Raw genomic sequence first — 14,920 nt, 5'->3', positions numbered from 1 at the left:
TTTGTTTTCCTCTGATCTTTACCCAGAGACACTCAGCCCTTTTGTCACCATACTCCAGCTCCAGGCAGTCAAAACATTCTCTGACATACCGGGCTACCCCACCTCCTCCCCTACCCAGCCTGTCACGCCTGTATTGTTTGCAACCAGCAATTGCAGTCCTGCAATCATGTGAATTGTCCCACCACGTTTCAGTGACGGCAATCACGTCATAGTCTCCTTTAGTAACAAGGACTTCTAATTCCTCCTGTTTATTGCCCATGCTTCATGCATTGGTGTAGATGCACTTCAGCTGGTCTATTGATCTTGATATGCTCCTTAGGGAAGCCTTGCTTCCCAAGTGACAGCTGGTTAAGTTACCTAGCCCATCAACAGTAGTTACATTTCAACACTACGCCCCAGATTAACTAGGGTGGCTGACCGGAGTTCATTGCCAGCACACCATCCCTCAATAACTTGACCACCACACCCAGGCTTTTTTCCATCTAGCCTGGCCCTCTTCCCCTCCCACTTCTTATCTAGTTTAAAGCTCTATTAATGAGCCCTCCTTGCTTCTTTGACAGTATCCTTCTGCCCCTTGGAGATAAGTGCTTCCCATCCCTAGAAAGCGAGGCTGGTGAGGCTCGAGCCAGCCCATTGTCAAAGAACCCAAAGTTCTGTTTCTCACACCAAGCTCCGACTATGCTATGATTTCTTCATCAGTAATGGAACACATATGGGTTTATCAGTATAGTTTAATTATTCTCCATACAAACAAAACCACCTAAATAGAAACATTGTGTTGCTGGTACAAACCCTGTGCATAGCTGGGGAACCAGCTGGTATAGTTACTCTGTATGGCAGGAACTTCTTCACAAACCAAATTAATCTCCAGCAGGATTTCAAATTAATTCCTGTAAGCTAATTCTCTCACACTAAGAATGGTCCTGTTGACCTTGGTGGAGCTGCTTAAGCACTTGTGACGTGTAAAATTAAGTGCATTAAGAGAGGGAACTCTTGATTTCAGTAGGAGGTTTGCCACTGGTCTTGGCAAGGTATGGACATCACTTCAGTTGTTTGCTGGGTCAAAACCTTGCTTTTCATGAAGTGGAAGTGACATGAAACATGTAATGAAACAAAGAGATATAAATCAAACCCATTTCCCATTACTGCTTTAGAATAATTTCCTTAATGGCTGTCACAGCTTTTCCTGTGGTTACTAAAATTGATGTGGTTACTGTCACTGGAAGGAAATAGAAGAATCATACATGAAGCTACACAAACAGAAGCCTATTAGGAGAACTGATTCAAATTAATTGATAGTCTGTTGCTACACTGTGTTTCTCTTGATACTCACAGTATATAACATATTGCAAAGCCAGAAGATGCTCAGAAGAGCTGTGCAGATCAGAGGGTTTAGCCAAAACTCACTGAAATGAATTGAAAGGTCATTTCAGATCATTAATACAGCTTACGTGTGTGCTGTCAAGCTGGCCTGGAGGTGTGTTATTGACAAAGTGTGCTCTGTTTTCATGGCGCTTTGGGTTCAACTCTTAGCCCATTCTCCTAGTTACCCATCATATTTTAAGATTGTCTGTGTTGCTTTGGTCCTTTTTCATGATCCCTTTGCTCAGATATTTCTTGGTATTACTTGTGTCTGGAGCATGAAGCATAGTGACTCCTGGAATGTTTCTAGTGACGTTAGCTTCTAGTTACTACTGCATCATATGGCTGAGAACAGCCAAACTGATCAGTATGCAGGTTATAAACTACTAGCCTGAAACAGATTTTAATAATGAAATTTGAGAGCACAGGCCATTTTGGTACTATGGTCCAGGTGACTCCATAGAGAGGCATCAGACTTGGCTCCTTGTCTGGAGTGATAGTTGGCGAAAATAAGCGAGGGGCATGAGTTATGCTCCATCACCCTGCCTGGCAAGTCTTACTTCAGCAGCACAGGTTGAGACAAATAAAAGGGCAATTTCAAGGGTGAGATTGAGAAAAGTGCAATGCAGTCAGGATCGTGATGGGAACCTAGAAAAACAGTGCTGCTCTCAGGAATTTAAACGTGACTTGACTACCTAGAGTGAAACAGAAGGCCAGTCTGACTGCAGCAGTGTCAGAGGGTCTGACAGTTTTTGATCAACCCAGGCTAGCTGAGGGTGTCCCTGTGGATGGCAGGGGGTTGGGACTAGGTGGGCTTTGAGGTCCCTTCCAACCCAAACCATTGCATGATATAATACATTTTCTAACCTTTCTATAACGAAGCTGAGACTTTCACGTATTTTTCTACTTTGCCAGTTGTCAATCTCTAGTAATTTTTCCAGCAATTGTTGCTTCTTGGTAATTTCTAGCAATTTTACCTAGTTATGAAAATAGGCTATTCTGACAGCGCACGTGAGTCTGGAAAATGCCTTAAAAATCCTGTCAGGACTTAAAAAGCCTGTCAGGACTTTCAGTCTTTTTTTTGTAAAATAAATGCATAAAAACTGTGTGTCGTTTAAGCTGTAACAATAACGTAAAACTCAGAGCAAACTGCCCGTGACAGAAAACCCAGAGCCAAATGCAGGCCTTAAAAACACCTGCCAGTACCCTCCGTAATGATACTTCAACGCGATTTTGTGTACTTAATTGCTCACGTAATTAACTGCAGAACCACCTGGCCTCCCGCTGGGAAAACGGGAGGGCAGAGCTGCAAAGGGTTAATCCCGGCACCCAGCCAGTTTCCGGGATGCAAAGCGCCGTGCGCGCTTCTTACGCGCCGCGCCGCCCCGCCGTAAGCGGGTGCCCGGGCTGAACCCGCTCCCGCCGGCCCCGGGAAGGCGCTGGCAGCGCCTCGCTGGTTTTAATGGCGCAACCGCTGCGCCCCTGGCCCCAGGCGCCGCGATGCGCTCCCGCGACTGCGGGGTTCTCCCCGGCACCGACCGTGCTGCTCTCGGGGACAGCACCGAGCTCACCGCCCGCGTACGCGGCGCTCGGACCGTCCCGCGGCCCTTCCCGCCCAGGCTGCTTCGTCCGGCCGCGCCCCGAGCCCGCGCCTCGGTTTAGGCGACCCCGTTCCAGCACCTCAGCGTTATCCCGCCGGCCGGAGCCGCCGCCACTGCCTCCCGTGCCGATAGGGGTGAGGCTAGGCCGTTGCGCGGTTCATTACGGCGGCGCCGGGGACTCCCGCGGGCGGGGCAGGGCGGGGCGAGCACTGGGGATTCCCCCGCTGCCTAGCGAGGGACGTTCAGGTTTGCTCCGTGACGTCACGGCACGGGGGCTCCCGCCGGCGGGGTGGGGGGCGGTGTCGTACCCTCGGCGGCGGCCGAGAAGCACCGCCCCGGGTTCCCGCGGGGTCGCGCGCCGGCTCTCGCGAGGCTTGTGCGCGTAGAGCAGTGCGGCTCGGAGCGGCGCCATTTTGGGAGCGAGGCGAGCGGGGTGTGTGTGTGCATGTGTGTGTGTGCGTGCGCGCGCGGGGGGTGCGCGCGTGCGGCGCTCCCGCTCCCGTGGTCCCCGCGGCTCGCGGGGGGGCGGCACGCGGCCGCCGCCGGGCACAGAGCGTACGCCCCTCGCCCCCGCCCCCCCCCATTGGCCCCCTCCCACCTGCCCCCCCCCGCCTCAGGAGCGGCGTGGCGGCGGGCCGGGGGCGCCGAGGGCGGGAGGAGGCGCGGAGGGGCCGGGGCGGGTACTGACGTGCGGGGCGCCGGGCCGCCCCGTTCCCTCCCCCGCCGCGCGGCCAGGCCCGCCCTCAGGGAGGGCAGGGGGAGCCGCCCCCGAGTCTCCGGCGGGGCGGCCGGTGGCGGCCGCTGCTGCTGTTGGTCGGAGGCGGCGCAGCCCCTCGGGCAGGCAGAGGGAGCGCTCAGCGCGGGCCGGCGAATCCCTTCCGGGTGCGCGCTGCAGCGAAGGGCCCGGTTGTGGCCGGGGGTCTACCCCGCGGACCCGGCAGTCGGGTAGCCCCGGCGGCGGCGCGGCGAGGCTTTCCCTTCCCCGGGGCGCGCTGGGGCTTCCCCGGGCTGCTGGCGCGCCTCCTCCTGGCTCGCTCTGCGGTTCCGCTCGGTGTCCCTGGCCCAGGTCAGCGCGTCCCCCCGGGTGCTTCCAGCAGACCCGTTCAGCTTCCCCAATAAAGTGAGAAACGCCCCTCCCTTCCTTCCTCTTTTATTTATTTATTCTATCCCCCCGCCCTCCCCCCATTTATATTTGTCTTTTCGGGAATAAGAAGCGGGAGGACATTCCCGTAGGTAGGCAGCGCTCCCCTGCAGACGCGCCCGCTGCTGTCTCCGGGGCCGGACCGAGCCGAGCCGAGCCCAGCCCAGCCCAGCCGCGCCGAACCGAGCCGAGCGGAGCTGGGCTTTACCCGGGGCTGCTGCACTCGAGTTGCTCTGGCTGGCCGCGTACACGCGTGTCTGGCTCTCGGGCTTGCGGGTTTCTCTAACGCCGGTTCGACTTTCAAAAGGGGACTGATTGTTCTGGTTCTTTTCTACCGTAGGCGGTTTGGATCGCAGAGCGAGCCCCGGAGGTTTGCAGCCTCTTGCTTCAGCTGGTAGGGAGGGAAAAAAACCCCCAAACCAAAACGCAAAGCAGAACTCGGCGGAAGCCGACCGGCAGCAGTCGCCCCTTGCGAGAGGGGAGAAGTATCAGGCACCGTTCCGGGATTATTTGTCCGAGTGCTTCTTCCTGAAAGGGCTCCTGAAACTTAGCAGTGGGCGTCTGAGCAGCCAAAGCCCGAAGCCGTGAGCTTTTCCTTTTAGCAGCGCCGAGCACCTCACCCGTGGGCGCTTTGGTCCCCATGGCATGGGTACCTGGCTAAATTTATCGAGTTCTGCATACTTCGGCTGCCAAAATAAAGCGCTTTCTTGCTTTTAGACACTTTTTTAATTTCTTTTTTTTCCCCTTTTAGGCTGAAGTCACAGGCACACAACCAGTTTTCTTAACTGGCTCCAGGTTAAATGCAGCCTGAGTCACTGTGTAGACACTGCTGAAAAGTTTCATGGCAGATGCTTTCCCCTGGGTCTCGTTTTTTAGATTTTCTGACATAGCCTTCTGTCGTTTTGCAGTGAGACCTATTTTCTAAATGAAGAATCTAACAGATGTTTGTTTATCACTTTTTCTTTTATACTTTTAATATTTTTTTTTGAAAAATGTTGCCAATAAGCAGTATGGAGGTGTCCAGATAGCTGTTGTTTACCAAGACTCAGTTACCTGAAGGTGGCTAATCTTCCACAGTTCAGATGTGAAATTTGGATTTTTGGCTTCGCAGTTTGTGGTGTAAAAAGTGTATTTATTTCACCCGGAGCTGATGCTTCTTACAGTGTTACGTACATGGAATAGACAAGAGAAGAAGCTGTCAGAGAGGACAAAAAAGATAGGGAGTTGGCAAATTTTCGAAATAGCCTTTGTAGGATCTGTGAGCAAGAAGGATGGGTAGCTGATTTCTGTGATGTGAATCTACGTCAAATAGCTACGAATGTAGTATCACCAAGAACCCGGGAGATATCTCAAGGAGAACAAACTGGAAAAATACAAATTGCGCAGTGCTAGCACCTTGTGCAGTCCTCTTGGATTTGGTAAGTGTTGTAATGTTCATAAGTCAGTTTACCTGTGAATAAACATTTTGTCAGTAAAATGGTTAAATTAGTAATGTTTACTGCCTAGAGGTTGTTGAGGGTTTTGAGAATGTTGAGATGAGATTGCAGAGTCAATTTTTTATTTGTTTTTTTTTTTTTAATAATTAATTGAATAATTCTTGAAGAATTTGCAGATTACATATTCAGGAAGAAGTGTGTAGGTAGAAATGTGATTTTTCTAGGAGGTGGAAAAATAGGTACATCTGGACTGAACCTGTAAGTAATTTACCCTTCACATTGATATTTTAATCTCAACAGCGAGCTATTATTGACCAAGTCTGCTGGATGGCTATCACATCTCAGTCTCTAATTTGTATTAAATGATTGTCCAGCATAATAATAAGGTAACAATGTAGTTTTGTGTAGATATTATGGTTTAGTGGTGGGTTTTTTTCCTTTCTTTTGAAATTTCCTTCCATTCTTCTTTCTCACTTAGGGAACCCAGAAACTTTTTACCAAAGATGAGTTTCTCTGATGATGCAAACTAGCTTTTTTATGTGTTGAAATTTTAAGGTTGGATTCAGAGTGAGTTTCCAGTTCTGAAATGGGAATTAATAAGTTTGGTCCTCAAGTGGAACATTACAAAACTCCTCCACCTTTCTGGAAGGATTCAAAACTAAATCCAGTGGTGAACTAACTAATTTCGCATGTTTTTTTTAGACGTATTTCTGTCCCCTTCCTCCTTCAGTGATTAAATGTGTCTGAAGGTAGATATAATTTAACTTTTAAAATTAATATGCTTACAACATCTACTTTTTTTTGTTTAGGTTTGCATTCAGCTGAATTGCAACTCCCTCAAAGAAAATTAAGATGGACAGAACAACTTAATTCAAAAGTCAGTGGTAATTTTACTTTAAATAAAGCGTTACTGGCTAGACTGTAAACTGAGTGTCTGGTAAAAGTGACACCTTTACCTTAGTGACTGCCTTTTAAAAAGTTCTTCAGAGGTTCTTCAGTACTGAAGTAATAGTAGTAGTAGTGAACTAATGAAAAAAAAAACCCACGGTGTTCTCCGACGGCAATGCAGAGATGTTTGGGAAGGTGGCTTGTCTTTAAAGCCTTGTAGAAAAAGTAATGCTAAGTATGTGAAACTGTATATAAAGTTTGCTACGGTGCTTTTTTCCCCTGTACCTTGTTATTTTGACCACAAATGAGAGGTTTGTGCTTAAACAAGTTTTTTTAAAATTCTTAGGCTTGCTGAAGTAATTCTATGTGCTGCCTTCTCGGTATCTGAAACTAGATCTAGCTTCAGCATTTCGCTTTCTTTGGATGGCCTTGCTGGTTCTTTGTTTCAACTTCTACTTGATTTTTTTTTTTTAAACATGAAAGCTGTGGAACATGATTAGGAGTCTGTTTCTGTACTGTGTCTGTGGCTTGTGGCTGGGGGTTGATGAGTCCCCATGTGAAGGAACCAAACTAACAGAGAAGAGCGACCTTCCTCATTCGGTTAGTTGAAAGCATTTGGTAAATAGGAAGAATTCAGGCATGAGTGGCCATTTAGGGTTGGTTTTGGCTGTTATACTGTCATAAAAGTAGTAACACAAGTACTTGTTTCTAAACTCAAAGAAAAAGTGATACCTGTCTCTTTAAGAAAGTAACTTTTGGTGCTGTGAGATACTTTTACCTTTTGAGAAGAGGCTTTCACTGGAATTGAAATTGCATCCCCGCACTTATTATTTTGGCTGACATCTTTATGTGGACTCTTTCCCTTCTGTATGCTTTGGAAAGTTTGCTTTTTAGCTTCATTAAATTAAATCTGTCTTTACATATATCTGCTGGCAGGATGGCTTTTTTCTTTTCCTTTTCACCACATTTGCACTTGGGAAGTGCAGTTGTTACTTGTGTGCATTAGGCATTTGACAAGGATTCAGGCGTGCTTTACAGCCATGTCCTGTACACTAAGCAAAACTCATACTTGGTTAGGCTCGTTGATGAGAAAATGCCTAGTATGCTGGTCCACTTTAATTTCTTCTTCAGGTTTTTATTTGCCTAGTCTGTTAAGTAGTTTGCAGACAACTGTGAAGATAAGGTCCTTGCCCCGGAGAGATTATACTTTAAGCCTTGATGTAAACATAGCTTTTGTACTGGAATAACTGTCAGCAGCTTGGCTCTTTTACTGATGTGTTTATTTTGGTAGAATCCTAAAATGGGTCCTTTTCTGTTGAGAAATTGTCTTGAATGGTGTAGGCTGCTCTGCTGTGGGGAAAAAAAAACTGACGGTGGAAGCTTTTAAGAGTAACCGGGGTTTAAACTTGTAGCAAAGCTTGAGTGGGATTAAATTTGTAAAATGATATATGGAAATTGTGTAGGTATTTAGCATTGTTAGTTCTTCACGAGTTAATGAACTTTATGCTTTTTTTTCCCTTCGTTCTAATGAGATTCTTCAGTTTAAAATGTGTGGATGGAACAGCGTGACAGTGATTGTATGTCAGTAACTTTTGGGGAAGCTGCCTTTACTTCTCAGTAGGAGTAGTAAATTCTGTCCTGCAAAGGGAACTATTTGAAAACCTTATTAGAAATGAACTTTAATTAGATATGACATGCTTTTTTTTTTGTTTGTTTTTATTTCTGTGTGTGTTTGAGCAGTAGTATTACACCGTAACTAGTGATAATGCACTGTGTGGTGCCATCAATTCTTCCATGATCATCTCCTTTTGTATTTTGGGTAAATATAGTCTGGGAAACAGCTGAAACACATAGAATTACTTTTCTGCTTTCTGTGTTCAGGCCATGTCAGAACACCTACCTTTTTTTAAACTGCTGTTTCTTCTGATCCTTGTGAAGACTCTGAAGTGCAGAAGAATTCACAGTGATTTTGTTACATAACCTATGCCGAGTGGGGTGGTGATGTTACTGCACTAACACTTCAGCTTTCAGAATTTGAACCTTGCAGAGGGCAGGAGATGAGTGCTAAGGTCTTCACCAAATGGTTCTGCAACTGTGTAGGGCTTCAAGTGGAAAGAACCTGATTGTAGTTTGCCTTCAAGTATGAAGTTATACTGTGTTATGAAATTGTTTGCTCTTTTAATTTGCATTTTGGTACAGGGGAAGGAGGAAAAACCTTTTTGGAAAGTGAAGGTTAAGCTGTGCAAAGCTCTCTAATGATCTTTGTTTCTAAAGCATTTCCTAAAGGATGTTTTGAATGTCTTGACGCTAATACTTGATGCATAGAAGTGATATAAAACTATATATATGGCTCATAAGCAACCATTATATACATATATAGGAAGGAAAAGACCATATGATAAAGCACAGTGATGGGTTTTTAGAACACTGAGTCTGCTGACATTCAAGGTCCTTATGCCAAACAAAGTGTGCTTTAGTTGATTCATCCTTATGTAAGTTAGAAACGAAGGTGGCTTTTGGGTTTTCTTGGTTGGGGGGGGTGGTTGTTTGGTTTTTGGGTTGGTTGGTTTGTTTTTAAAGTTCAACTAGATTGTAGGGCTATGGCCATACTAGAGAATGTTTTGGCTTTAAATGATTACAAAAAACTTGCTATTATGGTTTGACTTCGTACACTTCTTATGCCTAGGCATGTCATTAGTCTTATGAAGGTGTTCCACATCAGCAGAGGAGCTGCTGCCTAAGCATTCACACACCGTTCGCAGTGTTGCACACACACACTTCTTGGACATGCTTCCTTCTTCTTGAGGCTCAACTCTTAAGTTACTTGCAGCAGAGTCTCAGGCATTGAATTCTATAAAATCGCTATATAAAAATAGTTAAATGGAAAAGGCACAGCATCAAAACCAGCCCAGATTGGGTGTTTGACCCTAAACAAAGAAGTCTCTTGACGATTATATCCTTGTGATTCATATACCCACTCCCCACATGTCCTTCATGTTCTGTCCAAGCTCTTTCAGTTCCAGTGATGACTTCTTGTCTGGGGTCTTCTAACATTATCTTTTTTCTGTGTCCAGGCAGGCAGGCTCTTATCTTGCTTGATCTGCAGCTTCAGCTGAAGGTTGGAGCATCCTTATCTTCTGGATTGTGCTCCTTGTGCCCCTGCCCTTGCTGGTGGAACATGGAGAACTGAAGAGTCCCAGACTTGGGAAAAACACTAGTGGGACGTCAGTGTGATATCAAAATAGTTTCCCATGGTAAAAGATTAAACACAGCACTGTACCAACTGCTAGGAAAACTACTGAGAAAAATAACTATCACAGCCTAAAGGCTTCAGCAGATCTAGCTACTCATGCTAAGTAAAACTTATAAACAGTACAAATCACACCCTACTATAATCCTCAGTAATTTATTCTAATTAAAACTCATTTATTTCGTTAAACAACTAATATCTGTCAACAGCTCCTCCCTGTGTGTGCATGTGTACATGACACCATGAATGGTGTGTGACTGCTCCTGCAGCAGCTCTTCCTTTAGTGTTCGTGTTTGACAGAGGATGTGGCTCCATCCTCTGTGCTCTGCAGGAACATACTGCTTTTTGAAAGATGAGGCAAGAAAGTAAATTTAAAAAAGAAAAACAGTGCATATATTTTATTTTACCCTTCCTTGTTCAGTGCTGGAATATTCATCATAACAGTTCCGTGTTGGTTGGTGAGCACAGCAAGACTAAACAGGGAGATTTTCCTTACTTTGCAGTAGTAGCATAGTTGAGAAAGAAGAGGTTTTAGCTGATGGTTCAAAATTTTGTAAATGGCTGTTGAACCAGTGGGAGAGACCTTTAAAAGTTCAGTTCCTTTTCCTTTTATCGGAAGTGTGAGTCTTTGACAATGAGTTTTAGAGAACCAAATAACTTGAGACAATTACCATACCATAACTTAGCCCTGTTTATAAGTTACTGGTCTGTAAACTCTCTTCATCATTAAAATGTAGTGAAGTGGTGAAATGCACACTTTGCCTTGAAAGTGTTAAATGGTTGGTTGTGAAGATTTAAGCTCATTCTGTTGTGACTGTGCAGTTCAAATAGTTGTCATGCTTTTCCAGCCATTTGTGATCAGTAGAAATGCTTTAATTTTAAAGAAGAATCCGAAAAGCTTGTGTTGGGGGTTGAGTATTATTTTCTGTTATTAACATGCAAATTTTGGGTAGCACAATAACTTGAAGTTACCTTATTTTGTTTTGTTCAAACTAAATCACGGAGTAGAGAAAAGGTGTAATAAACTATGTATTTAAAAAGGGGATGAAAATTGAGATGTATCTGTAAGAGTTTAAGCAAGAGTAGTTTCAAGCTTACCCTTAACAGTTGTGCCTCAAGTTAGCCATAACCTTGACCAGAAATAACTGCGTAGGATCTCTTATCACAAGGAATTTTCACTGTTGTTTCAGGGCAGAATGTGCAGCTTGTGATACAGTGCTTAGTTTGAGAAAAATCTTGGATGTTTTTGTTTGTGGAGGAGAGACTGTCTGTGTGGTCTGATGTCTGGGGATGCATAGGATGCACATGCATGATGGCCAGGGGATCAGGCCTAGTCAATATGGGTTTACGAAAGGTAGATCCTGTCAAACTAACCTGATCACTTTCTATGACAAGGTGACCCAATTAATGGACAAGGGGAAGGCTGTGGCTGTGGTCTGCCTGGACTTCAGTAAAGCCTTTGACACGGTTTCTCACAGCATTCTGACTGAGAAACTGGCTGCCACTGGCCTTGACAGGTGGACCCTCAGCTGGGTTAGAAACTGGCTGGCTGGATGGGCCCAAAGGGTGGTGGTGAATGGAACCAAATCCAGCTGGAGGCCGGTCATGAGTGGCGTCCCCCAGGGCTCAATCCTGGGTCCAGTCTTGTTCAACATCTTTATCAGTGACCTCGATGAAGGGATTGAATGCTCTCTCAGTAAGTTTGCAGATGACACTAAACTAAGAGGAAGTGTTGATCTGCCTGAGGGTAGGGAGGCTCTTCAGAGGGATCTGAACAGACTGGACCGATGGGCTGAGACCAAGGGGATGAAGTTTAACATGGCCAATTGTGGAGTGCTTCACATGGGACATAACAACCCCATGCAGTGCTACAGGCTCAGGGGAGACTGGCTGGAGAGCTGTCAGGAAGAGAAGGACCTGGGGGTGTTGGTTGACTGCAGGCTGAACATGAACCAGCAGTGTACCCAGGTGGCCAAGAAGGCCAATGGCATCTTGGCTTGTATCAAAAACAGTGTGGCCAGTAGGTCTGGGGAAGTAATTGTGCCCCTGTACTTGGCATTAGTGAGGCTGCACCTCAAGTACTGTGTCCAGTTCTGGGCTCCTCACCATAAAAGGGACATTGAGGTCCTCGAGCGAGTCCAGAGAAGGGCAACCAGGCTGGTGAAGGGGCTGGAGGGCAAATCCTATGAGGAGCGTCTGAGGGAGCTGGAGCTGTTTATCCTGGAGAAGAGGAGGCTGAGGGGAGACCTTATCACCACCTACAACTACCTGAAGGGAGGTTGTAGAGAGGTGAGTGATGGTCTCTTCAGCCAGGTGACAGGAGATAGAACAAGGGGAAATGGCATGAAGCTGTGCCAGGGCAGGTTCAGATTAGATATAAGAAAAAAATTTTTTACTGAAAGAGTTGTCAGGGCCTGGAACAGGCTGCCCAGGGAGGTGGTTGAGTCACCTTCCCTGGTTGTGTTGAAAAAAAGGGTTGATGAGGTACTGTAGGGATATGGTTTAGCACAGGATGGCAATGGTTGGACTTGATCTCCAAAGGTCTTTTCCAACCTTGTGATTCTGTGACCTGTGCGTATAGTTTTTTAGCTGTGTAGTTTTTTCCATGGCTGATGTTGAGCAGGTGAAGCTGTTCTAAGGTGGGAGAACCACGGGGTCATTTTGTTCTGTAGGCCAGTTATTCTTGAGTTTCTCTCTTTTAGTGAAAATTTTGCCTTAGCAAATGGCTTTATCTTTTTTTTGTTGTTGTTATTGTCTTGAACTGGAGTACAACTGGCATTTAGCATGTCTTTGATAGTAAGCATTCAGTTGCTGAATTCCCTGCTAGAAAATTACGTGTCTCCTTTCCCTTCTTGTTAGATGGTCACTCAAAGATGTCATATAGACCTGCTTATAGAAACCTCTGCTATTCCTATATATGCTTTATTTGTTGTCTTGACTTATGAAGGATTTGATAATGAGCTTGCTGTAGCTCCTGACCAAGGAAGCAAAACAGCAACAGTAGCAACAAACTTGAGACACTGAATAATATATAACCTTTTATTTTTTCTACTGTCACATCACTGTCATAGAATCATAGGGCTTGGAAGGGACCTCGATAGATCATCGGGTCCAACCCCTCTGCCAAAGCAGCTCCCTAGGACATATCACTCAGGCGTCCAGGCGGATCTTGAATACCTCCAGAGAAGGAGACCCCACCACCTCCCTGGGCAGCCTGTCCCAGGGCTCTGTCACCCTCACTGTAAAAGTTCTTCCGCACGTTGGTGCGGAACTTCCTGTGCTCCAACTTGCAGCCATTGCCCCTTGTCCTGTCTCCACAGACCACTGAACTCTGATGAATTATAATCTTCTTTCCCCTCATTTCTAAATATTACACTGAAAATTGTGGTGACAATGTGAGGGTGGATTGTCAAACAAGTGTGTAGCTGAGGGGTGGAGTTAAAGACACATGACGTTTATGGTGTGTTGTGCTTATGGTAATAACAATCTGTGAGGCATTAGGCAAAAGATCATAGATACGTGCCACTTAGATATGCCTACATGCTAATTTTAGACTATCCTGAAAATTACAAATGTGTATTTATCTGTGTGCTCTTAACATTGATTCTGTTCATTTATTTGCATTCTGTTCACATTTATTCTGTTCATTTATTCTGTTTCTATATAAAAATTGGTAAAACGAAGTTCTAAACTGCTCTTCAGGGAGCATAAAGAAATCTGAATTATCTCTCTTCTAACTTTGGTAATTCATGGCTTGAAGCTTCTTTTTGCTGCATACCCTCTCCCCCCCCATTAATAACTTTGCTTTTCCACTCATAATCTTCAAGTATTCATAGCTTTTTGTGTTTATATTGTATTTTTATTTTAATCATATTCTGACAATCTCTGAAATACAGTGTTACAGAAACCGTTCCCTGTAAAGTACTATAGGCTGTCTGCAGAGCATGAGAGGTATAAAAGCTGGAAATGCAAACTTATTTTTATGTGTATCTAAATTCTGGTGAGATGGATTCAGCTGTCAGGGCTTTTTTTCCCCCTAATTTTTAGTGTTATTTTAAAAACTTTTTTTTCTATAAAACTTAGGTTGGCTCTATATAAATTGGTTGTACCAATTTTTTAGTAAATTACATTTTTAGATTGAAGGTATTTTGGCTATTTTACTATTGTACTGACCACCCTTTTAGTTATTACAGTGATGCCACCATTTTTAAAGGTTTCTATATGCTAAGATATGAAAAAAACCCCAACAAACTCTTTTTTAATTTATTCTAGTAGTTTAGACAAAGAGTATTACCAAATGTATCTCACACATGTTAATGAAACCTGTCTTAAATATTCAAGACAGCTTTCTGGACTAAGGAAATTCTTCGATTTTGTACACATGGAGAGACCTCCCTGAAGTTGGATCTCTTCAATACCAGTGGGACTGTCTTTCCTCTGCCAGCTGAATACTGGTTAGGCAAGTTGAACAACATGCTCTTAAAATTGGGTGGAGACAGTCTCTGATCTCATGTCCTTGTCATCTTAAAGTTCTGCTGTGCTTTTTTTCTCCACCCACGGAGAAAGGATCAGGTTAGGGAACACTTAAACTAGATGTACGTAAATCCATGGGTCCTGACAGGATGCACCCATGAGTACAGAGGGAGCTGGCTGATGTCATTGCAAGGCCATTCCTTATTGTCTTTGAGAGGTCTCAGGGTGATTGGGAGAGGCTCTTGAGCACTAGAAGAGAGCAAATGTCAATCCTGTCATCAAGAAGGATAAGGAGGAGGATCCAGGCTGGTCAACCTCACTTCAGTCCCTGGGAAGGTGGTAGAGCAACTAATCCTGGAAACCACTTCCAAACACATGAAGGACAGGAAGGTGAGTGGGAGCAGTCAGCATGGCTTTATGAAGGGGAAATCATGCTTAACCAAGCCCTCTCTAAAAGTAGCTGACTAGCTCGGTAGATGAATGGAGAGCAGTGGATGTTGTTTATCTTGATTTCAGTAAGGCTTTTGACAGTGTCCTCCATGACATCCTCATAGTGAAGCTGACAAAGTGTAGAGAAGTGAATGATGAAGTGTATCAACAAACGTTTGAATGGCCAGGCCCAGCCTGTCAGGATTGTGATGAGGGGTACGAAGGCCATTTGGAGGAAGCTGTGACTGTTGTACCCCAGGGTTCAGTACTGGAGCCTGTACTATTTAACATATTAAGAGCCCTGGACAATGGGGCAGAGTTTGCACTCAGGAAGTTTGCA

General features: G+C 45.0%; 1 protein-coding gene across 1 annotated transcript in view; it reads left to right on the top strand.

Annotated features, from left to right (window-relative positions):
• Window positions 1-5,329: 5,329 nt before the first annotated feature.
• Window positions 5,330-14,920, top strand: part of GPBP1 (GC-rich promoter binding protein 1) — a 40,576-nt gene continuing 30,985 nt past the window's right edge. The window contains exons 1-2 of the mRNA XM_084278314.1: window positions 5,330-5,522; window positions 6,350-6,417. The gene's annotated coding sequence lies outside the window, so the exon portion shown is untranslated. The remainder of the gene's footprint in view (window positions 5,523-6,349; window positions 6,418-14,920) is intronic.

This window comes from Gallinula chloropus, assembly GCF_964237585.1.
Source record: "Gallinula chloropus genome assembly, chromosome: Z".
Lineage (NCBI taxonomy): Eukaryota > Metazoa > Chordata > Aves > Gruiformes > Rallidae > Gallinula > Gallinula chloropus.
Note: the sequence above shows the minus strand (reverse complement) of the source record. Positions and strands in the feature narration are given on the sequence as shown.